This window comes from Canis lupus, chromosome 3, assembly GCF_003254725.2.
Source record: "Canis lupus dingo isolate Sandy chromosome 3, ASM325472v2, whole genome shotgun sequence".
In the NCBI taxonomy this organism is placed as follows: domain Eukaryota; kingdom Metazoa; phylum Chordata; class Mammalia; order Carnivora; family Canidae; genus Canis; species Canis lupus.
Window position 1 is genome coordinate 1481341 of NC_064245.1, and position 23373 is coordinate 1504713.

The 23373-nt window shown below is 38.4% G+C and overlaps 1 pseudogene; it reads left to right on the top strand.

Annotated features, from left to right (window-relative positions):
* Positions 1-20684, top strand: part of LOC112654023 (thioredoxin-dependent peroxide reductase, mitochondrial-like) — a 60527-nt pseudogene extending 39843 nt beyond the window's left edge.
* The last annotated feature ends 2689 nt before the right edge of the window (positions 20685-23373 follow it).

Below are 23373 nucleotides of genomic sequence, written 5' to 3' on the forward strand. Positions count from 1 at the left end.
TTTATATAGCCTTTTTGACCCTAAATATACCCTGTCTCTGGTGGTAAGGATGTCTTCAACCATCTTGGAACAGAGAGGGTACATTTCATGTGGGAGATTTATTTCCTACTTTCAGAGAACAAAGGAAGTCAGAGTATTTCTTGCATAGGCTGTTTCTTAAGAAACGTTAACTCAAAATAATCAGTATGCCTAAGTGGCATATTTTGGGGAGGTGTATTCTGTTCCCCTTTAGTACCACTTTTGAAATTTTAAGAAGTTTCACAATTTAGAAGCTGAACTGGTAGTGGTGCCTGGCTGAATCTGTGGAGCTTGTAGCTCTTGAACTCTTGAGTTCTGTGTTCGAGCTCCACATCGGGTATAGAGATTATCTAAATAGATAAATTCATTAAAACAAACAAAACTAATTGTTTTCTTTTAAAAGAAGATGAGTTGGTAGATTGATCCATTATTTCACAGATTTAATCTCTTAGTCATGAAAATGAAGTTTGATTAAACAGCTGTATCTCATTTTTGGAGGTGGTGATGCACCTGGGATCCCAAAGTTAGATCTATATTGTATAAGAAGTCAGGTACCCTAAAAAAAAAAAAAAAAAAAAAAAAAAAAGAAGTCAGGTACCCAAAAGAAAAACAATGGTTAACGATTGAAGCAAATTACAAACCAGTTTCTGAGCCCAGGTGGAAACCAATCAAGAAGATTTCTAGATGTTAGGGTCAAAGCATCTTTTGCAGTCCGAACATCTCTAATGATGCCGCTGAGTGTTCAGGTAAACTTTCTGAGTAGCAACAGGCACAAACATCATCTAAACACAAGTTATTGTGGTGATTTCCCTAAAAGTTATATAAAGTCATTCACACTCAGTTTGCAGGGCTTCTGAGAAAAGGGCAGTTTTTGTTCTTAGTGATTTCAAGTCAAAGCGGCAGAAAATTGGAAATGTTAGTTTGGAAAGTTGTAGCGAAATATTGGAGGAAGTTACAAGAATTCAGGATCCGTTAGTTTTCAGGTAGGAAATAAAAACTCAAAGACAATTAACAGCACTAGAATCTGATAACCAAAAGAGTATGCTATAGGTTTCTATTGAAACAAAATTTCTCTCTACGTTTACCTCCATTTCTATCAGAAATAATCAAAGCAAGACTAATTTGTTTGCAAAATAACTCTAGTCTTGTTCAGCTTGGCCTGGTTATTTACATAGGTTATATTTACATATGCTATACAATGGTTATTTACATTGCACTTACAATTGCAAGAATAGCAATCGGCAATGTAGGCTCTTTTATATTTGCTTTGCTGGAATTTTTCATAACGAATCTCAGGCTGAACTTTTAAAAGACACTTGAGGCTAGGAAACCAAGCCAAGGACTTACCATCAGACTTTGCCTGCAATACTTATAGATTTGGGTAAATTGCTCTCCTCTTGAGATTCCCCAAATAGCTTGGGGGTTTTTGAGTTTGTCAGGAAGTGATCTTCCTTGCTCACCTGGTAAGGTTGTCTGGAACCCTGTAAACTAGGGGCTTTATCTGTTCCATAAAGTCAACCTTAGTTCTTCTTCTTTTTTTTTAATCTTAGTTCTTTAAAGCTGTCTATTTATATCTGATTCCTGCACATCATTCTCAAATACGACATTACAGTCAAAGCCTTGGTAATATAACTAATGTTTCAATTGTGTCCTGTTAAAAGGAGAACAGGTTCTTATTGAGTTCATGCAAATAACTACAGTGTCATGAAGATAAGAATATTCACTAAGAGTTTCTGAATTCTGAAAGGATCAGGCAAGGTCAAAAAGATAAATGTTTCTTTTTTGTTCACAAAAGTTTATTTTACCAAATTTCTGATAGCTTAAGAGAACTTGGAAAAACAAAGCATGAAGGAACCAGTTATGTTTCAAATAAAAATACCATAAAAATTACTATTATCCTAGTCAGTTCCTTTAGTACCAGGTAATTAATTTTTGTTATTTTTATTTTATGAGACGTTTTATGAAACCATCAGTTTCTCCATTAGAGTTCTGTAAATTCTTACTCAGTTAAGATCATGGTATGATCTGGAAGTTACTAGAAACTTGTGCTTGTTAGGGTCCTTTCCTTGAATCTCTCGTGATGAAATACTTTTGCAAAAGCATCAGAATAAAATAATAACTTCCATAAATTGCAAAAAGGCTTAAAACTGGTCATGGTTAAAGATCTGACTAGAGTTCATTATTAACAAAGAAATTTAGTTGTTTCTATGACACTGTAATTACAACTGATAACATTTTACCAGGATATTTCAGAATTTTTTGTAATTATTACAACATATATTAATAACATGTATCCACACAAATATAATCTAAGAAGGTTTAGTATTACTTCTTTGACAATACTTCCTTGTAATTTAACATATCAAATAAGCCAAATTAATTTACAATCTTTTTTTATAAGGAGAGAACTAATCTTTTGAGATGCTCCAGGGATGCTCTGAAAAATCCCAAATTTCTTCCAGGTCAAAAAACTTCATTCAGAATTCGATTTTGGAAAATTTGTCAAAAATACCAAAAAGTTTGGACACTAAAATATAGAAGGATTAAAGATCATTACAAACAATCCTTAACTATCTATTTAACCAAAGTAAAAAGGGATTTTAAAAACAAATACAGAAGGTTACATAATTTTAAGCAAAGCTTTGCTCATGCTGTTATGACAATTAAGTAATCAACAACCTGATGAAGACAACACAAAGCACAGGAAATTATTATAGTTAAATATAAGGTCTTTGGTTTCTAGGCAGATTACTTAAAATGTGAGGGAAAACTTTTCATAATATTTCATCAAGAGCAGATCAATAGTCCAAGAAATCTTTTTCTTTTTTAACAGATTTAGCAGAAAATTACATTATCAAACTATTAATATTAAAGCTTATTTTTTAGGACTTTATTTATTTATTTATTTGAGAGAGAGTGAATGAGAGAGAGAACACGAATGGGAGAAGGGGCAGGGGGAGAGGGAGAAGCAGACTTCCTGCCGAGCAAGGAACCTGATATGGGGCTCAATCCCAGGACCCCGGGTCATGACCTGAGCTGAAGGCAGATGCTCAACTGACTGAGCCACCCAGGGACCCCTATAGCTTATTTTTAAAAACTCTTATAACTATTCAGTGTTTAGCCAACTTGACTGCACAAGGTAAAATTCTCTGTCTTCAGCTTTCTATATACATTTAGTTTGTCCTTCATTTTCTTCCTTCCCATTCTGAAATAATTGCTTTTACTCTAGGACAAATTTATTTTCTTTTCCTTAGCAAAAGTGCATCTCCATACCTTTTCTTTTCTTTTTGAACTCAAAAACTCCCATCTTATTGCTAGTAGTTTTAAATACATGTATTAATTAGAATTTTTAAACTTCAGAAACCTTAATTTCTAGTAAAACTAAGAAGTATTTGTGAAATGTTACATTGGCAAATTTATGAATGCAGCTCATAATTTCTAGAAATATAAGCTTCCTCATAGTGCAGTCTTTCAGTATAGCACAGGACATGTTTACTGACAGACCCAAATATATTAGGTTCTTGGTAATAAGCCAAAAGCCTATGTTCAATAATTAATGTTTCAGTATTTTGTCTTATCAGGAAATGATCTAGATATTTAATAAATATCCACCATTTAACTTAACTTAGTAAAACTCTAAGGCCTCAAGTTACAAAAAATATTTGGGAAACATAATTATTGTTGAAAAGTTTATAAACTTTTATTCCACTTACTGTATTTGTATGCTTGCTTTAAATACATTTACATTATACATGAAAGCTTCATGAGACATTGGAAAATGTCAGCCACCATCCCAGGCTATTTTTGTTGCTGACAAAGAGAGAACATAAGTTTATTTGATTAGTAACCCCAGGTATTATATTTAATGAATCATATTTAATGCTGATAACTCTGAAGACATGCCTATTTTAATTAAACCAACAAACTTATTATCATTATTTTTTAAATATGTTATTTATTTATGAGAGCCAGAGAGAGAGAGAGAGAGGCAGAGACACAGGCAGAGGGAGAAGCAGGCTCCATGCAGGGAGCCCGATGTAGGACTCAATCTCGGAACCCCGGGGTCATGCCCTGGGCTGAAGGCAGATGTTAAACCTATGAGCCACCCAGGGATCCCAAACCAATAAACTTAAATCAGCTTTTATTTATCACAGATTATCCCAGATCATGTGAACTTGAAAACATCTGAGTTAGTTTGTGTATTTCTGAGTTTTAGAAATACTTCATTCATAAGCACTTACTTTTAAGCCAGTTGTATAGAGTTCTTTATTAAATTAATTTTGCCAATACCATCTGGAAAATGAAAATGAAAAATATCATATCTGTAATCTAAATATATAGACATACAGAAACACACAGACACAGCCAGAATTGTATAGCTCTCGTTCTAAAATTTTAGCTCTGAAGCAGTTACAATCATATAAAACTCACTAGTTTATAAATAGCTGTTGAATTCAAATTGTATCTCTGTGAGATAGAACAAGTTAAATAAGGTTCCGCCCTCAAATGGCTAAAGATTTTTAGTAATGTTTGTGGAGTAGACTTTTAAGATTTGTATTTGTCCTTGACAAGGAATTTTGTGGAGGGTGTAGCCTCGAGTATGGGCAAGGGAAATTTATAGATGTTAGGATTTTACAGTGTCTTTCCTCTTTCTATTTTCTTCAGTCTCAGGTGACTGTGGGCTATGGTTTAGTTATCTTCTGGATGTTTACATTTTAAAGACATGGTAAGATTTTCATCCTCAAGAGACAGAGAAAGAATGTAAGTTTTCTCCTAGAAGTTTTGGAATATATTTGTCTGTTATTAGAAGTCTAGGATGATGACTATTTACATTTTTCCTTCTTTTTCTTAAGTGCAGGACAATTATACTTCCAATGTTCTGATTTTTTAAAAATAATGATATCTGCAAATGTCTGAAAGGCAAATAGGAAAGGGTCTGAGTGGACTTTGAGTTGCTTTCATTGTCATGCTTTTATTTCTCTAAAGATTCAAATTGCAAATCAAGAATTGCTGATTTTTAATGCCCTTTTCTTGCATTTCTGCAGTCTATCTTCAAAGAATTGTGTAACTGCTTCTATTATCATGCTTAGAGTTTCACTATCCAAACATGCTATTTTGAATTTGCCTTTTTATATCAGGGAGAAAATTTCCCAGCAGGGCAGAAATTAAAAGATTCCTATGTCCTAGATCTCCAGGGTTTAGGGTAATAAGCCTCTGAAAGGTCTGTAAAAGCGTTCAGTAAAGGCCTTCCGATGTTCTCCTTTCTGAGTGCACAGATCAACCTTAGACCAGTTCACCTTAGGGCGGGAAGCCAATATATAGTCTTGCTTCTATTAGCTCCGAAACATCAGTGTCCAAGCTGATTCATTTCCTGACTATTTGGAGGAGGGCCTGCAAGAAATTCTGGTCATCTGTTTCATCTGAGCCATCCAGCTTGTGTGTTAACTACGTCATAACCATTGGTGGGGAGAACATCCCTCAGCAGCCAATCAATATCCCCGTGAGTGGAGTTGTGAAGAGCCTCTAAGATTTTTAATTCCTTTCTCAGTTTGGTAGGATCTTCTGAAAGTGGAGATAAAAGAACTTCATAATTTAAAAGACCTGTTGCTGTCCAAGGGACATGAATTCTTTGCCGGCGGGAGTAGGTGAGTAGAGAAGGCAGGACACGTTCACAAAAGACATGGCACAGGAAGGCCTGACACTGGCATAGCCTGATTGTAGGGCCTGCGAAGTGAGCCTGGTCGTCCATCCTGGGCGCTTCTGCTACATTCACTTGCTGGCTTTCAGCATTTACATGAATAACTTGTACACCCTGGCCTTAGGGAGCACCCTGGAGTGCTGTCTATGAATCATGTAGGGAAAGGGAGGTTAAAATAGGCAATTGGGTGTTTAAGGCATTTTCTGAAGAAGGTGGAGGAGTTTTTGAAGTTAAAGGAATTTGTTGAGGAGATTGGGCCAGATTTTAAGGAGGGGGATTTATGTTGAACATAGACTTTATTTTTTCTAAGTCTAATTTCTTTCCTTTCATCTTGTGAAGGGAGTCCCTAGGGCTAGCCATTATACTCCTTCGTATCCACTTTTTAATTTTCTCCTTCCATGGGTAGCAATAAGATCATTATTAATTATTTAAGAAGAGAGCTCCATTTTTCCCCCTAAGTATAGAAGATTTTCTGATTCAGAGGATCCTTCTTCTGGTCATTAATAAATAGGATTTTCTGTTCATTTCAGTAGTTACTCAAACTAGTAAGCTCTTCTATGGCTTAACCAAGGATGCAAGGAGTGTCCCCAAAGAGGATGCAAAAGGTAAATCCATTACAAGATCCGGAGAGTTAGCCCAAGAAAACAAAGACCTATAAAGACCTTGAGTGTCACAGGTGGTTAGAATGAAAATGGGTTCTCTGTTTCCCATGGGACCACGAGATGCCTCCAGTCACAGGTGTCTATTTGTGACACAGGCAGGTGCTATTGGAATGGAACTTTCTCGGTACTAACAAGGCAATGAATGTTGAGACATTGAAGGCTCATTAGGGACTGGGAACCCCATGACAAATTTCCCTGAGAGCAGGACGCCTGGGTGGCTCAGCTGTTGGGCACCTGCCTTCGGCTCAGGTTGTGATCCTGGATTCCAGGGATCGAGTCCCACATCGGGCTCCCCACAGGGAGCCTGCTTCTCCCTCTGCCTCTTCTCTCTCTGCCTCTCTCTCTTAGTCTGTGTCTCTCATGAGTAAACACATAAATCTTTAAAAAAATTTTTCCCTGAGAACTGCATGGTCAAGCACTGAGAATGCTGTTTGCAGCCTCGTGTCTTAGAATGCCAGTCTATTCACCTAGACACCACACGCAAGCTGGTACTTGCATCTTCTGTCTCTGGACCGGAGAGAATATTTCCATTGGCTACAAAGCTGAGCAAGCTGAGAGGAAAACTTCATCCAGTCTTTACACAGGTGACCCACCACAAAATTTGTCTAAATAGATGCTGCTCTGTGAGAACTGTGAACTCACCAGTTTGCGAGGCTGGCTTGACTAACAGGCTTATAGGACCCATGCCTATGTTCTACCCTATGGTTTTCCTCTTTATGACAAATGACACAAGAAATAGAGACAAAGGAAAACAATGACCATCTCTGGGAAGAAAGAAATCAATAGAAAACAGGACGTAATTTTTTTTTTCTGTGCAGTACAAGCTACATTCTCTGGTCTAGAGATCATGTAAAACTTCTCCCATGGGACACTTTCATGGACTTTTCCAGAATTCACAGCTAAGCTCATTAAATTGCAGTTCCCTTGACCAGGGCAGACAAATTTCATTCTGGGTAGACACGTTCAACTCCTTCCAGATCCCCGAGCTGTTTGGTGTTCACCTCCACCTTCCTAATGCTTGGGTCCACCAGCATCTCTAGGAAGGCATTTTAAACAGGACTCAACTCTAGGCATAAACCTAACCCAAATGCTAACACTGTGCTGCAGCTTTCTTCTGGAAGGCCCCCATGTACCGTGAGAAACATTCCTTTGCTGCCATTCCATTATCTATTGCTGTGAAACAAATTATGCCAAAATTCAGGGGCTTAAAACAACAACTATTTTATTATACCTCATGATACCAGGAGTTTGAGAGAGGCTCAACTGGCCATTTCATGGGCTCCATGTGGCCTTGGTGAAAGTCACTTAGTGGTATTTAGCTAGAGGATGAACTGATCCAAGACCTAAGTGTTTGGTGCTTTCGTTGGGATTGGTTGGGAAGTTGGTGGTTGTCCAGAGTGGATACCCAGGGCTTCTCTAGCATGGTGGTCTCAGGGTATTTGAACCTATTACGTGGTACTTCAGGGATCCCAGAGAGAATTTTCTAAAAGAGAGAAAGTGGACCAGAAATTGGCATTGAGAGTCATTTCCACTGTATTTTTTTGTCAAAGAGTCACAGCTTATCAAAACTCAAGGGGGAAGGAATAGACCCCCTATAAAAAGTCTATTTAAAGAAATTATGATCCTCTTTGGCTGCCATAGCCCCTGACAAATTCTGGGAGTACAGGGCTAAACTCCAGGCTATTAGTTCCATTTTGCCACCAGAGTCCTTTTTAGTTTTCTCTTTCAAGAGTCAGGCACCTGTATGCTACATCTTCCAGCTACACAAGACATATTTCAAAACTCTCTACAGGATCCTACAGAAGCCCCCACCATAGAACTTCAGGTAGGAGTGGGGGCCCAGATAGTAGCTGGCACTAAAAAGAATCTCCTTACCAGTTTTCTTTTTCCACACTCTGGTGTCTCCTGATAGTCTTGATCTGGTCAAGGGTTACGGGAGTTGTGCAATGATTCTGATACATTTCCGTTGCACAGTTTGCATGTGGGGATCTGTCTCATACTGACTTTGAAGTATGACAGATAATGTGTCAGCACCTTGGTTGAAACTAGGCAGGTAGAGTTCCATTCTAACATTTTGTCATACCATATAAAGTTAGAGCAGACTAGGAGGAGTTCAGTGGCCAGAAGAGTTTCTGTTTTGGACAGTCACCTAGACAGAAAGGGATGTTGGCCCAGTTTGCTGCAAGAATGCCAAGAGAGAGAAGCCCTACGGTCCCCAGGACATGGAGGAGGAAGGGACTTGAACCTTCCTCTCTTGTGTCATCTGTGGCTTGAAAGTAGGGTGGAGGAGAGATCCTACAGCCCATAGGATAGGGCGGCAGTGGGAGCTTGATCACTGCCTTGACCCGAGAGGTAGATTGAGGCTGGAAAGGCAGCGGTTCTGTGAGTTGTTTGGAATGAAGGTGAGTTGCTGGGGTAGGAATGGGCAGGCTGCTAGGAAGAATGCACACGGGAGCCTCAGCCAAGTGAACTTGGACCTGTTTTAGAAGGGTGTTTGACCATCACTGGAACCACAGCATAACTGGAAAGGTGAGAAAGGATGGAGAGAAAACGGATCTATCTGAAGTCCTTATGGAGAACAGTGTTTATGGTGGAAAGTGATATTTCATACATTGTTTAGGAGTTAGACCTGCTCAAGTCACAGATGTTTGCTTAGGTGACTTCTAAGTCTTGTGGGCTTAACCTACTGCAGGGTTTTTATATTAGTGAATGAAGTATCCAAATAGGCATTAGAGCTGAATCAAGGAAAGGGTTTCTTCTCTAGCAAATGTTTATGTTCACATAGTGACTCCCTTCCAAAAGGCAAAATATGAAAAGAAGGAGAAAGAGTAATTTTACAGTGAAGAAATCTGACAAATACTATCTCAGCCAGGTGATCATTGATAATGTCACCTAGACAGCATGTATCTTTGATATAATGTGATGAGAATGGCATTTCATTCTGCCATTCTGTGGTCTTCCTTCCAAGAACCCATACTCCTGTCTAATCATGAGAAAAACATAAGAAAAATCCCCAAAGGAGGGACATTTTACAAAATAATTGGCCAAATTGTTAAGGTCATTAAAAATAAGTAGTCTGAGAAAATGTCACAGCCTAAGGAGACGTGATGACTAAATGTAATAATGGTATCCTGGACCCTAGAACAGAAAAAAGATCTTAGGTAAAAATAAGGAAATATGAATATAGTAAGGACTACAACTAATAATAATATATCAACATAGTTTATTAGTTATAACAAATGTACCTTCCTGATATTAGATATTAGTAGGAGAAACTGGGTGCAGGGTATATGGGAACCCTCTGTACTATTTTTGAAATGTTTCTATAAATTTCAAAGTGTTAAAAAAATAGTCTATTAAAAATGTGTGCGGGTGTAGCACTTGCAAATATAAATATTAAACAGATATTAAAAGAGTCCTAGATTATCAGTCTGCTTCTCACTTGCTTGCACGGATGTCCATGACAATTCTTTTTTTTTTTTCCTTCTCTCTATCCCCTCTTGCAGGCCCTGAATATTTTTCCTGAACTGCTGATCTCCCCTTCTGATTAAATTCTTTGCCTCATTTTCTTCTCCTTCCTGATCTTAAACCCAAGAGTCACTTCATAATTTAGTCTTTCTTTAGTAGTCAGTATTCTTGTTTCTATTACTGTTCTCTGTATAAATGACATTCTTCTGGGCACTTAATGACTCTCAGGATCTGGCCTGAAAGTTCTTCCGAGCACATTTCTGTCATTCCGTACATGAACCAATGTGCTAGTTCAATGATTTTCAGGCTTTAAAATACTTTTAGTGAATAATGCCTTGTTTTCTCCAAATAAAATTGTATGTAGAAACTCAAGTTACAAAAGGGATAAAGATAATGCCATGGGAGGGCTTAGGTTGAGAGATAACCTATACAGCCCACCTGTCTCAAGATGTCTTGGCGATCATCTGCTTACCCCATTTCTGGGTCAGTGGACTCTCCCTGGTCCTAGGGCACTGAGCACCCCCAGCTTCTTGACTGATTTTATGTCCTTGTTTCTGCTGGTGGCACAGCCTCAAAGGCCTTCCCCTTGTCTGATCTTCCATGGTTTGGTCCTGTTAAGATGATTCTCTTTATTCAAATACCACCTCTTCCATAATGACTTCTTGGTTTGCCCAGCCAGAAGTTCTGGCGTGTAATGCGTACTGGTCTGTGTCCGATGTACTTGACTATACTGTCTTCCTCATTAGTTTGTAAGCGCCCTGAGGGCAGGACCTGTGGTTTTCTTACCTGTGTATTCCTCACAGCAGGTGGGGAGATGCCTGTGCTTAGTAGACTTGGCTAGTGGTCACTGAGATAGATGAGTGGATAGAATGGATGCCTTTGACTTTGGCTCGGACTCATAGTTCTGCTTTTGAACTTAGCCTGTCCCCCAACTTTGATATGTGTTTGCTCGTTTTCCACTCATGCATCAGACAAGTCAATTTTCCAGCCCCTTATGACTTAGACCTATGGAGAAATGTGTATTGAGAATCTTTAGACTGTGTCCCCCCTACTCCTTGTCCCACACTCTTCAACCAAAGCCTTGTCCAGTGCCTGGGACATCATTCAACACATGCTTGTTGAATCATTGAATACCTGTGAATGATTTTAGAAAAAGAACAGTTATTTTTTAAAATCAAAGCTGACTCTATTCTTTGCCTCTTTTGCTGTAGAGACTCAGCTGCAGCGACTTCACAGCAATCTGTGGAATGAGATGTCATGGATTCCGAAAGTGATCTATGACACACCCCAGATTCAGATCTGGGGCTGCCTGCTTGGATTTACAACTCAGCATTCCTGTCTGTGCAAACCTCTGTTTACACTGTGTTATTTAGCTTGGTTTTCCCCTTGAATACTATTCTTGAAAATGATTTACAAATATTTATTCTCAATAAAAATATTGGAGAGGAGTACAGAGTGTGACTTTTCCCAGACCCTGCAATCCTCTACAGATGGCCCTAAATATAACCAAAGTGCAGATAATAGCAGGTGGCTGAGTGAGTAGTAGATTTTTTAATGGTGATGGCTTGAGGGTAAGGAAGGTTAAGGTAACATTTTTGGCTTGAGCAGCTACCTTACAATCAAATAAAGGTTACAGCCTGAATTTCCAAACTTTTTTGACCAGTTTTTCCTGTTACAACTTGAAGAACAAAACACACTATCACACACACCCACATCCCACACACAAAAACATTGGAAATACTAATTTCTTGGTTTAAAGTTATAAATACATTAACTATAAAATATTCAAATATTGAACAGTATGCAAAATATACTGAAAAAAATGAGAGCATTTGCCTTCTTTTCCCTACCTTTATTTGTGCTCTCATGCTTAATTTTTCTCTCAGGAGGTAGCCACACTTTCAAGTTTGTAGTCACTTTTCAATCAATTTCTAGTAAGTCCCTGAGCTGTTGACTGAGCTTTAGAGTATAGAAATTTGGAGACCATTATTCCAAACCATAAGGTCATTTTAATCAAGTTGAGCTGCCATAACAAAATTCCATAGACTGGGTGGTTTAAACAACAGAACTTTGTGTCCTAACAGTTCTGGAGGCTGGAAGTCTGAGATTAGGGTGCCAGCATGGTCAGGTTCTAATAGGAACTCTCTGCGGAGGGCTCTCTTTTTGGTTTGTAGATGACTTTTATTTTGAGCAGGACAATTTTCTCATAGTACTGAATGTCTTCTCCCTCATTCCACCCATTTGTCTTTTTTTTTTTTTTTTTTTTTTTTTACTGTCTCTAAGCCACAGTTTTATATTTGTTAAATAGGAAAAACAATATATACTTTTCAACAAAATGTAATTTAAAAGTGAAATGAGAAAATGGATATAAGGTCACTTTATTAACTGCAAAGTATTCCACATTAAGTAACTTAAAGTAACCATAATGGGGGTGCCTGGCAGGCTCAGTTGAGAGAGCACATGACCCTTGATCTCGAGGTTATGAGTTTGAGCCCCATTCTGGGTGTGGAGATTACTTGAAAAAATAAACAAAGTCTTTAAAAAAGTATACTGGAGGGGTGCCTGGGTGACTCAGTTGATTAAGTGTCTGCATTCGACTCAAGTCATGATCCTGGGGTCCTGGGATCAAGTCTAATTTTCCCTCCCCCTCTGCCTTTCACTGTCCCTATTAACCACCCCCCCCCCAACCACCATGTGCTCTCTGTCTCTGTCTCTCTCTCAAATAAATAAATAAGATCTTTAAAAAATACTCCAGGTGCCTGTGTGGCTCAGTTGGTTAAGCATCCGACTTTGATCTCAGCTCAGGCCTTGATCTCAGGGTCATGAGTTCAAGCTCCATGTTGGGCTCCACACAGGGCATGGAGCCTACTTCAAACAAACAAACAAAGTAACCACAATAAAGCAACTATTATAGTCTATACCTATTGGCTATAATAACAAGTATAATGCAGAAAAGCTAACCAACTATCTTATTTTGAGATCTTCCTAAGTAAACCACATTTCCTTCATTCATTGTGTGTGTTTTAAACATCTTGCCAAAGTTTAAGTAGAAAGATTTCCTGATGTTGGAGACATGTTTATCTTGGAAAGTTTGTGCCCACAGAAAAAGTGACACAATATGCCTGGCATCATTTTGCCTTCTGCACACTGTGAGCCCAACATGGGGATTAATCGCAGTAAGAAATTGTGAGTCTCACAAGAAACACGGGAAAAAAATCAATAAGGAAAGCAAAATCTGCTACACATTGTGCACATACATTGTTGATGCCAAATTCCTGCTTTTGATACTATAATTATGAACAATGGAAATAGTGGGAGAATTGGGTAAAGGTTACATTGCAAATAATTGTGGATCTATAATTATATCAAAACAAAAGGGTAAAATAAAGTACAATTACCTAAGAAAGGAAAGAGGCTAGAGGAAAAAAAAATAAGAGCTGGGAAACACATCATTGATAAGTAGCGTAAAAGTAGAGGCAAGGAGGTAATCGGCTGTTGCATTTATAAAGGACTTGCACCACCATCAGGGTAAACAGGTGGCATCAGTGAGAGGTGTGGAGAGATGAGCTGTAGTTTGCAAAGCCATTTGGCTCTCACTCACATGTGGGATTCAAGGAGGACACTACCAAACAGACTCTTTTTTCTTTTAATAATAAATTTATTTTTTATTGGTGTTCAATTTGCCAACATACAGAATAACACCCAGTGCTCATTAAGGAAGATTAGGCAAATATCACCGACAGGCTAGGCGGGATCACAAGGTGAAGGTTTGGGTGGAGAACTGATGTCAATACCATTCTCCCTGGAAAGGGCAAAAAGGTTGATTCTCTTGGGTTGTGCCTTTTCTTGTTTCCATCTGACTGTTCCTCTCTGTTCCTCTAATCATGCTGAAGCCAATGAAGAAGCAAAGAGGGAGCAATTAAACTAGCTAGAGGGAAAGTCCTCTCCACAGATCATTACTATTGATTTAGGAAGGGCAAGTTCATGTTGATGAAATTCTCAACATCACAGGCTAGAGGCAGTTTTTCCTTTATATTCCCATTGTACCAACTGTCTCTCTGTTTTATGGCCTGAAGAATATTTTGTCTTCTATTCTGGTTATTTTCTATTCTCTCCCCAAGTAAAATATAAACTCTTTAAAGGACTTTTTTTTTTTCCAAGACATTTAGAATGCTTTCATCTTTCTGGTTAATACCACTTGTATTAGTAACCACAACAGTGTTATTTTTGGCATCTCACATTAAACTAGTCTGTGAAAATTCATTTCTTAAAGGATCGAAGTGAGACGAGAAGGACAGGAGACACAAGAATATTAGGTTTTAAATATGTTTTATATATAAATATATATATAAATATATATGTATATAAATATATTTAAATATATCTAAAAGCTCAAAAATCAAAACTGAACTCTCTGCCTGTTTGCAGCAAAAGTAGCACAAACTTCAATATTTTGGCTTTGATCCCATGTCTCATCAGCATACTGGGTTGGGAATTGGTGAAGAAAAAGATTTTGTATGTCCAAAGTGCTCTTGCCTTGATAATTCATTTGAGTATTAAGTGATGTGCACATGTCCTCTCATACTGTCATTGAATCCAGGACATATGTGCTAAAGGCATTTCTCCCAACTACGCAGGAGCATTCAGCTTGAGCATCAAACCGTACTCTTGCAGTGACTCAGCTGAGGGTTGCCCGATTGAGCAAAAAAAGGGAAGCTCCTCTGCCAGTGCTCCTGCGTGACCAGTACACCAGACTCACTGGACACTTTCACTAATAGTGGAAGGAATGTACCAGTTGATAACATTAGCGTTTTCAATATCCAGCTCTCTGGCAGTTACTGAAGTATTTAAGAGGACTGGACACTTTCCCAATGAAAATCCCCAAGAGGTTTCTCTTTCTCTTTCTCTTTCTCTCTCTCTCTATCCCAGATCATCATCAGTAGCAGAAGTTTCTATTTTTTTTCTTGAAAAAAAAAAGTTGCAATAAAATCTGCTTTCTTCTTAGCTTCAGCAAAGACAATAGTTCTTTCATCACCTATGTTTTACAGAATTTCTGCAAGTTTGCCTCTGTTTCGGTACTAGCTAAGTTGGAGAACGGTCTGCTGATCATCTCTGTGTGCTCCGCCCCAACCTGTGCAGCAGCCACGGATAATTCAACTTTCAAAACTCCCCAGCCAGACTTTGAATTTCCTCTGGAAAAAAATTTCACAGAGCATAAATAAGGGTTTGATGTTCTTTTAATGGCATTCCAAGGCAGAAGATAAACTTCTTCATTTCTGGTCCAAAATCCATAACTAGCATGCAGACAGCTTCATCTAAAATCAAATATTTCAGTTATCTGAGGCCAAGTTTTTCTTTGTCTGTGTTATCCATTAGTCTCTCAGGAGTAGCAAATAATACATCATAGCCTTGTACTATCTGAAAGAAAGGAAGAGGATATCATTCTTGTTTGGGTACTGTAAGGAAACTGATACAGCTCTTTATTTTATTTTATTTTATTTATTTGTTTGTTTGTTTGTTTATTTATTTATTTATTTATTTATTTATTTATTTATTTATTTATTATTTGAGAGAGAGAGAGAGAGAGAGGAAGAGACCCATGGAAGAAACCCATGGAAGAGACCATGGGTGGAGGAAGGAGCAGAGGGAGGGGATAAACAGACTCTCCACTGGGCAGGGAGGCCAATGTGGGGCTCGATCCCAGGACTACGAGATCATTACCTGAGCCAAAGGCAGACACTTAACCAACTGAGCCACCCAGGCGCCCTGATATAATTCTTGGTTTTATCTTTATACATTCGTAGAGATAGGGATTATTACTTTCACTTATATACAGTGAGACAGAGGCTCAGAGAGGTTAGAAAACTTATAAGTGGGAGAGGCAGGGTTCCAACTGAGCTCTGTTTGATTTAAAAGTTCACATATCTTCCGTTAACGCTGAGTCCTCTATATTCTAGAGTTATCTGGGACTTCATTAGCTTGCCACAAAAATTTCTTGACTTGATGGAGAGATGAATGAATCGATCATTAAAAGAAACCATCTGAAATTTTATGAACAATGTTAATCTGAGAAATAGAAATGCCACGGCACTGCATTTCTAAGTGGCCCCATCTCTTTGCATTTGCTCCAATCTTCCTATGAAGTGAAAAGAGAACCAGTGTGCTCTGGTATATCTACAATTAGGACAGACTTCAGCCAAAATTGGAAGGCAAGTGAAGTGAGACTTAGATGCTCTTCTTTCTCTCCACTTGGTGGCTCCTGCTTAGTACTGTCGATGTAATCACTCACAGACCTGAGTCTGGGCCAACCTCCAGAATCATCTCTCATTCACTTGGTTCTCCAGTCCTAGCTGCTGATGGAGCTAAGAGGAGTTAGCTTACCGGAGAATTCACATGAGGGAGTTTAGTTCATGGAATTTGGAACCAAATAGACTAGTTTCAAAAATAACATATGTCCTCCACTTATTAGTTCTGTCACTTTGGGTAAGCGACTTAACCAATCAGTCTAAAACTTTTTTAAAAATTGATTTTATTTATTTATTTGAGAGAGAGAGGAAAAAAAAAAAAGAGAGCATGAGCAGGGGGGAGAGGGAGAAAGCAGGATCGTGACCTGAGCCAAAGATAGACACTTAACCTCCTGAGCCACCTACACACCCCAGTCCAAAAGTTTGGAATATAGAAATTTCCTCATGAGGCTGCTATGAGGATTAATGATGTAGATAAAAGGTGAGGCTCAGATATCTATCAAGATATAGCTACTTTTCATAGTTTGTAGATGGATTTTTGGAAACTATCAGGCCTTCTCAACCACCACCTTGGAAATAAAGGGCAAGCTCCCATGAATGTGATGAAGTTTTGGAATATAGGTGAGGTCTGGAGCTGACGACCAAGAAAGAATTCTTGAGACATCTTTGGTGCAAAATGGTGGTTTTATTAAAGCACCAGGACAGGACCTGTGGGCAGGGAGAGTGGCTGCCCTGGGCCTTTATGAGGTGGCTGATTATATACCCAAGAGTTGGGGGAAGTAAGCAAAAGGGAGATTTCAAAAGGATTTTCACATGCTAAGGAGGAAGATACTGGAGGCCTTGCCATTGTCAAGTTAAAGATTGTTTTTCCCTCTAGCTTTTGACAGGATGAGCACTGGATGTCTTACTACATGTTGGCAAATCGAACTTCAATCTAAAAAAAAAAAAGGCAACTGGAGGCTTCCTGAAGAATTTCACACGCATCCCACCCTGGGTGGGGTCCTTTGTGGGATATCAGCTGTGCTTTGTCCTCAGCTAGCCCTGCTCCCTCATCAAAAGTGTTGGGACACAGTTCTCCGTGAGACTCTCATGTTTCTGCAAAATTTGTAAGTAGAACTAATTGCTCTTTCATTCCAGATTAACCTTTTACAGATATTTGTAGAGTGAGAGCCTTAGAAGATGGAATTAGCCTTTCCTTGTAGAGCCAAGTAAAGGTTTGCTTGTTTGTTGTCCAGCATAATAAAGATGTTTCCCTCTGGGGCAAACATTGGCAGGTTTGTTCCCGGCTCATGAACAGATTCAGGTTCTCTGGGCTCAGAGTTCTACTCCATGCTCTGCATGCACCCGGGCCCTCTCAGCCTCAACACCATGGGACTCGGGAAGCAAGGAAAACCAACTCGCAGTGCTTGCGGTGCTATGATTAGCGAAGTCTCTTGTCTCTAGTGCAGGATTCTCTCGTCTTCTGCCAACATGAGTATGTGACAGACTAACTTGTCAGGTGAGAGTAGATAAAAATTCACATCCTTTACAGTTCTTGACAAAAAGCATGTGAAAACATAGAAATGTGCTATTGTCAGCCTAGATGGGCTCAGAAATCTCTTCTGACTGGGGGGGTGGGGGGTAGGGGGAGGAGGCTGAAAGAAACTACCCTGGAGATGTGATACCTGATGTTAAGTCTTGAAACACGAGTACAAGCTGGATGAGTGAAGAAGGCTAAGAGACGTGACGAATTCCAGGCAAAAGAAATAGGATACAGATGTGCATGTTTGTGGGAAATTGGAATGTTAGAGCTTGGATTGCAAGGGGCTGGACTTGGCCGGAGGATCTACAAAGCAGTTTGGGAATATGCTGAGAAAAGAAGGAAGAAAAACTGATTTCTAGATTTTCTGCTCTACTAACAGTCTCATGTGAATAGTCTTATTTTACTAATACCACTACTTTCTTGGGTAGGTGTTACCAGCTCTAATAAAGAAATTAAGGCTCTGAGAATTTGAATAATTTCTATAAGATTGAAAAGCTAATAAACACGAGAACAATGGTATAAAACCAATGTTCTTTCCGTACCATCTTCAGTCACTTGGTGAGGATTTTTAAATTTTTATTCTGGAGGTAACATCAGGAACCATCAGTCTTTTTACTTTTTGTTGTTGTTGTTGTTATTTTCTTTTTCCCTTGGATAAGGATCATCTGGCAAGTATAAGAGTGGTTATGAGATCATTGTGGTGATCCACTTGAGCATTTTTAAGGGGCCTGAATTGGGTAATGAAAATCATGATGGAGAAGAGAGAATAATTCATGGAGTTTGGAAGTATAGTGTATTATAAAGGTGAAATGATTAAAGAGAAGAGCAGAAGTTTATAGCTTGGATGACTAGATGATTTCAATAAACTGGACTAGGTGATTTGGTGGAGGAACTTTGAGGGACAACATTATGAATTAAATTTATAAAATATATAATATGGCAAAGAGTAATATGGCAGTTTTTGCTTTGTGGAAGTTAAATTTTGAAATTAAAGATGTTCAGTTTTTCATGGAGTTGACGAATTATTTTTTCATTGGCAATTACAACATAATAATTAAAAAATTTAAATTCTACAGATATGAGACAGCATATTGCAGAAATAGTTTCTAGTAAGAAACATGAACACACACAAAAGAATGTTTACGGGAATGTTAATTTGCGCATTCTACTTTTTACTGTACTTCATTAAGAGTCTTTTTTTCTTTTTAGACTTCTTGTTTATTCATTTGAGGGGGCGGGGAGAGCGAGCACAAGAGCACAAGCAGTGGGAAAGGGAGAAGGAGAGGGAGGAGTAGACTCCCCAGTGACCTGAGGCTCGATCCCAGGACCTAGAGATCACGACCTGAGCCAAAGGCAGACACTCAACCATCTGAGCCACCCGGGTGCCTGTAAAAGTCATATTAGTAATGTGGGGCACATGGAATGGTCAGTTGGTTAAGCACCTGACTCTACTTTTGCTTTCTTAAAAAAAAGTCATATTAGTAATATTATTTCAGATTTTTACTGAAATAACAGTCTCTCTTCCTGACTAAACAATTTTGGCTCAAAACAGTTGGCAGAGTCCTCCTTTTCTATACTTTCTGATCAGCTCTTTCTGAGACCCCCTCCAAAAACTGATTCCTTAAAAATATTTGAAGGGTGGTGCATGTCCAGGAAAAAAGACTAAAATTTCTCTAACTTTGGTGGTTGACTTTACTTATTCTTTTCACTAATTTGTAAGAAGAAAGCCTGAATGATTCATACCATCTATGGATTTAAATGGGTTTCTCCTATTACTCAAAAAAGATGTAGCTTTCTTTTGAAAATGAAAAAAAAAGAATATTTCCTTTGCAAAACTTTTTGTTGAGCAAAAAGATTGTGTATATGCACACAGCAAGTTTCAGATCATTGTTTAGTCAGAGCTCCAGTTAACTGGCTGATTCACCACCAGCACCAATGCCAGGATCATTTTTCTCTCTTAATGATGAGGACAGCCAGCTAAATGTAAACCTGTGTTCATTCATCCAGGTATGAACCTAGTAACCGATTCATTCTTAAGTTTTTCATGCAGAAGCACACGCACGCACAGAAACCAAAGAGGAGAAGGGTAATAGTAGTGAAAAGGGAGCAGTTATAGGATGGAAATAAACACTTGAAGGGGTGATTCTTCATTATCCTGCCAGTGTAGTTTGTCTCTCAAATTCCTACACAGAAATAGTCTCAACAGCAGACAGTTTGAATGCTTGAATATGAAAGTCAGAAGTAAGGCTTCTGCAGCCCTAGCCCTGCTGCTTTCCAAAGAACATGGCTGACAAATGTATTATGGTCTGGTTCCGGTCAAACAAAATTCACTTTTCGCACCAATTGCTCATACCATGCTCTTGCATCACCCAGCTCACACCCTATTGTAAGGGCATTGCCATTGTCAACAGAGAGTTCAAAGACCTAAGCCTTGATGATTTTAAAATCACCAAATATTTGGTGCTTTTCTTCTGTCATTTGGACTTCATCTTTGTGTGTCCTAACAAAAAATTGTTGTTTTACTGACAAAGCCCAATGAATTTCATGACATGAACTGTGAAGTTGTTGCAATTTCAGTGCATCCCCTCTCCATCCATCTTGCCTAGATCAACACACCAAGGAAGAATGGTGGTTTGGGCCGCATGAACATTGTATTCTTGTCAGATTTGACTAAACAGATTTCCTGAGACTACAGTGGGCTGTTAGAAGGCCCAGGTAGTTGCTCTCAGAGGACTTTTCATCATTGACCCCAGTGGAGGCATCAAGCACTTGAGTGTCAATGATCTCTCTCTCCTGGGCCACGGTGTGGAAGAAACCCTCTGCTTGGTGAAGGTGTTCCAGTTTGTGGAAATCCACGGAGAAGTCTGCCCAGCAACCTGGATTCTCCTACAATCATGCCACATCCAACTGCTTCCACAGAATACTTTGAGGCGGTTAATCAGCAGATCATCCCATGTGCACCCACAGCTTATCGCACCATGAAAGAGTCACAGTTGGAATTCATTTTTAGTATTTTAAAGATGATTATTTACAGAAGACAAAACACCAATTATGCCTGTATTCATAAATAATATTCTAAATGTTTTCTTTTTGTCATATTGGGTAAGGCTCTTGAATGTACTCACACACACAAAGTGTCCTTTATTGGTAACTTCTTGATGGCTAGCTAGTTCATAGAGCACTAGTTGATGTATTTCTTGGATTGTGTCTTCAATGGGAAGAGGAAACATTCTTCTTTCTTGGCCTTACCTGAAATTTTATGTACACCAGAGTAGTACAACAAATACTGAAGCTTCTGATCCAGGGTCCTGAAATTTTCTTCTTGAATTTCTTTGTACTAAACTGAATTTTCTTTTAAGGTAACGAAGACCATAATCATACGTAGTTTTAAGGTAACATTAGTGGTCTATTTTAACTCTTGCAATGCATGTATATCTACTTGAAACAAATGTGAATCACGTTCTTAAAAAAACCATGGTGGCAAAATGACTTAAGTCATCATGCATGTTTCTCATCCTTGAGATTAACATAGTTATTTTACTTATTTGTTAGCTAACATAGGGTCTATCTATAATTCTAGGTATTGATTGGGGGTAATTATAAAGGATATTTATTGAATCCAGAGTTGGCATCCAAGCCTCAGTTTTCCAGTGCTTAGCACAATGCTTAAAAGGGACAGAATTAAGTTTCATTGAATGAATAAATGAATTATTAAAATAGAGTGATAGAATAAATGTGCGAATTCATTCACAAATTCAATGTGTACACATTTAGTTTCAGATACAGGACACAATTCTAGACTCTGGAGATACAAAAATTTAACCCCTGCCCTTAAAGACATTACACTCTCAAGAGACAGCAAGCAATACTTGAGATAAATAATATGTGGTATATTAAATGGAAATAGTAGGTAAGTAAGAAGGCATAGGGGATAGGGCTTGTCAGGAGCATTGGCCATTTTAGATTAGTCAGCCAAGGAAGGCTTTATATAAAGTTTACATATGAGTAAAAACCAGAAGAAAGTGGGAGCAACATGTTCAAGGTATAAGGAACAGCAAATGCAAAGGACCTTAAAGAGGTGTATTAGTATTTTAAAAGCATCGATTCCTTTTAATATTTTCTTTATATTCTCAACAAAGTACTCTTTCAAATAAGATATCATTTGCATATAATAAAATGCACCCATTTTAAACGTGGTGAATGTAGTTTATGATGTCATATGTTCCATAAGTTCTTGAATGTTTGACCCCCCCCCCCCCCCAGATATAGATATTATCTTAAAATAGCCAAACAAACTATTCAGGAAAAAAGCATCATCCAAATAAATGAAAGGAGTCTCTCTTACACATATTATGCTGGGTATATAGTAAGAACATCAATTTAATACAAAAGGTCAACAACTAAGTAAAAACATTACGTGTCCAGTTCCCATTTTTTAGATCATCTAGTGTTTGTTTTTATAATTGCCATAATATGCTTAATCTTTGATTTCTTGAGGTAATCTTTCAGACAGTTGTTTTGTTATGTATACAGTAAGCAGGCACTAGCCACAGAGAGCTGGGGAGCACTTGAAATGTGGCTTGTGATGTGCTCTACGTGCAAAATTCACATTCAATTTCAGAGACTTTCAGGAAAAAAATGTGAAATAACTCATTCATAGTTTTTATAATGATCATATGGTCTGCAATGATAATATTTTGGGTATGTTGGGCTAAACAAAAAATATCACTAAAATTAATTTTGCCAGTTTCTTTTTAATGTGGCCACCAGAAAATTAAAAATTACACAAGTAGCTCACATATTTATGGTGACGTTACTACTTTAGACACAAGAGTTGACTCCTCTCCCTGACTTCTCGGTAACATACTTTTTACATTTTCATGTTTTAAAACATTCACGTTTCTTCAGTTTCTTCCTGCATTTGATTTTTGAGATCTATCAGGTCATTTAAATTTTTTTCTCTACTTTGTATTTTATGTTTAAATATTTGCACATGTATATTGGTGACCTATGTCAGCCAACAGGTTACAGGAGTCTAAGACACTAACATCCCTAGAAATCAGGCATTTTCTGAAACTGTGACACCCTGCCAGGACTGCAGGCTCCTTGGGGAGATTTACTTCGCTGTGGCTTTCAGATTTGCAGAGCTCACCCACAGAGAGAGTGTTCTCATCCATTTAGCCTTTTTCTTTTTTTTTCTTTTTAAAGATTATTTATTTATTTATTCATGAGAGACACAGAGAGGCAGAGACACAGGCAGAGGGAGAAGCAGGCTCCTTGCGGGGAGCCCAATGTGGGACTCGATCCTAGGACCCCAGGATTACACCCTGGGCCGAAGGCAGGTGCTAAACCACTGAGCCCCCCCAGGGATCCCCTTCTTTTTTTTCTTTTCGTGAAATGTACTTGTGGCAAGCATAGCATCATTTATAGAGAAGCCGAATCCCTGTCGCACACCTGAAAGTAATGGTACGTTGTGTGTCAACAACGTTGTTGTTTTGTTTCATTTTCTGTTTTGTATTAGAGAGGGAGAGAAAGAGAGAGGAGTGAGGATGGGCAGAGAGAGGGAGAGAATCTTAAGCAGGCTGACATGAGGCTTAATCTCATGAGCCTGAGGTCATGACCTGAGCTGAAATCAAAAGTTGGCTGCTTAACCAACTGAGTCCTACCCAGGCATCCCATGGCTTGCTTTTTTGTTTTATTTATGGTATTGTTTGTCATATAGAAATCTCATATTTTATTGATCTTTTTTTATGATTTGGA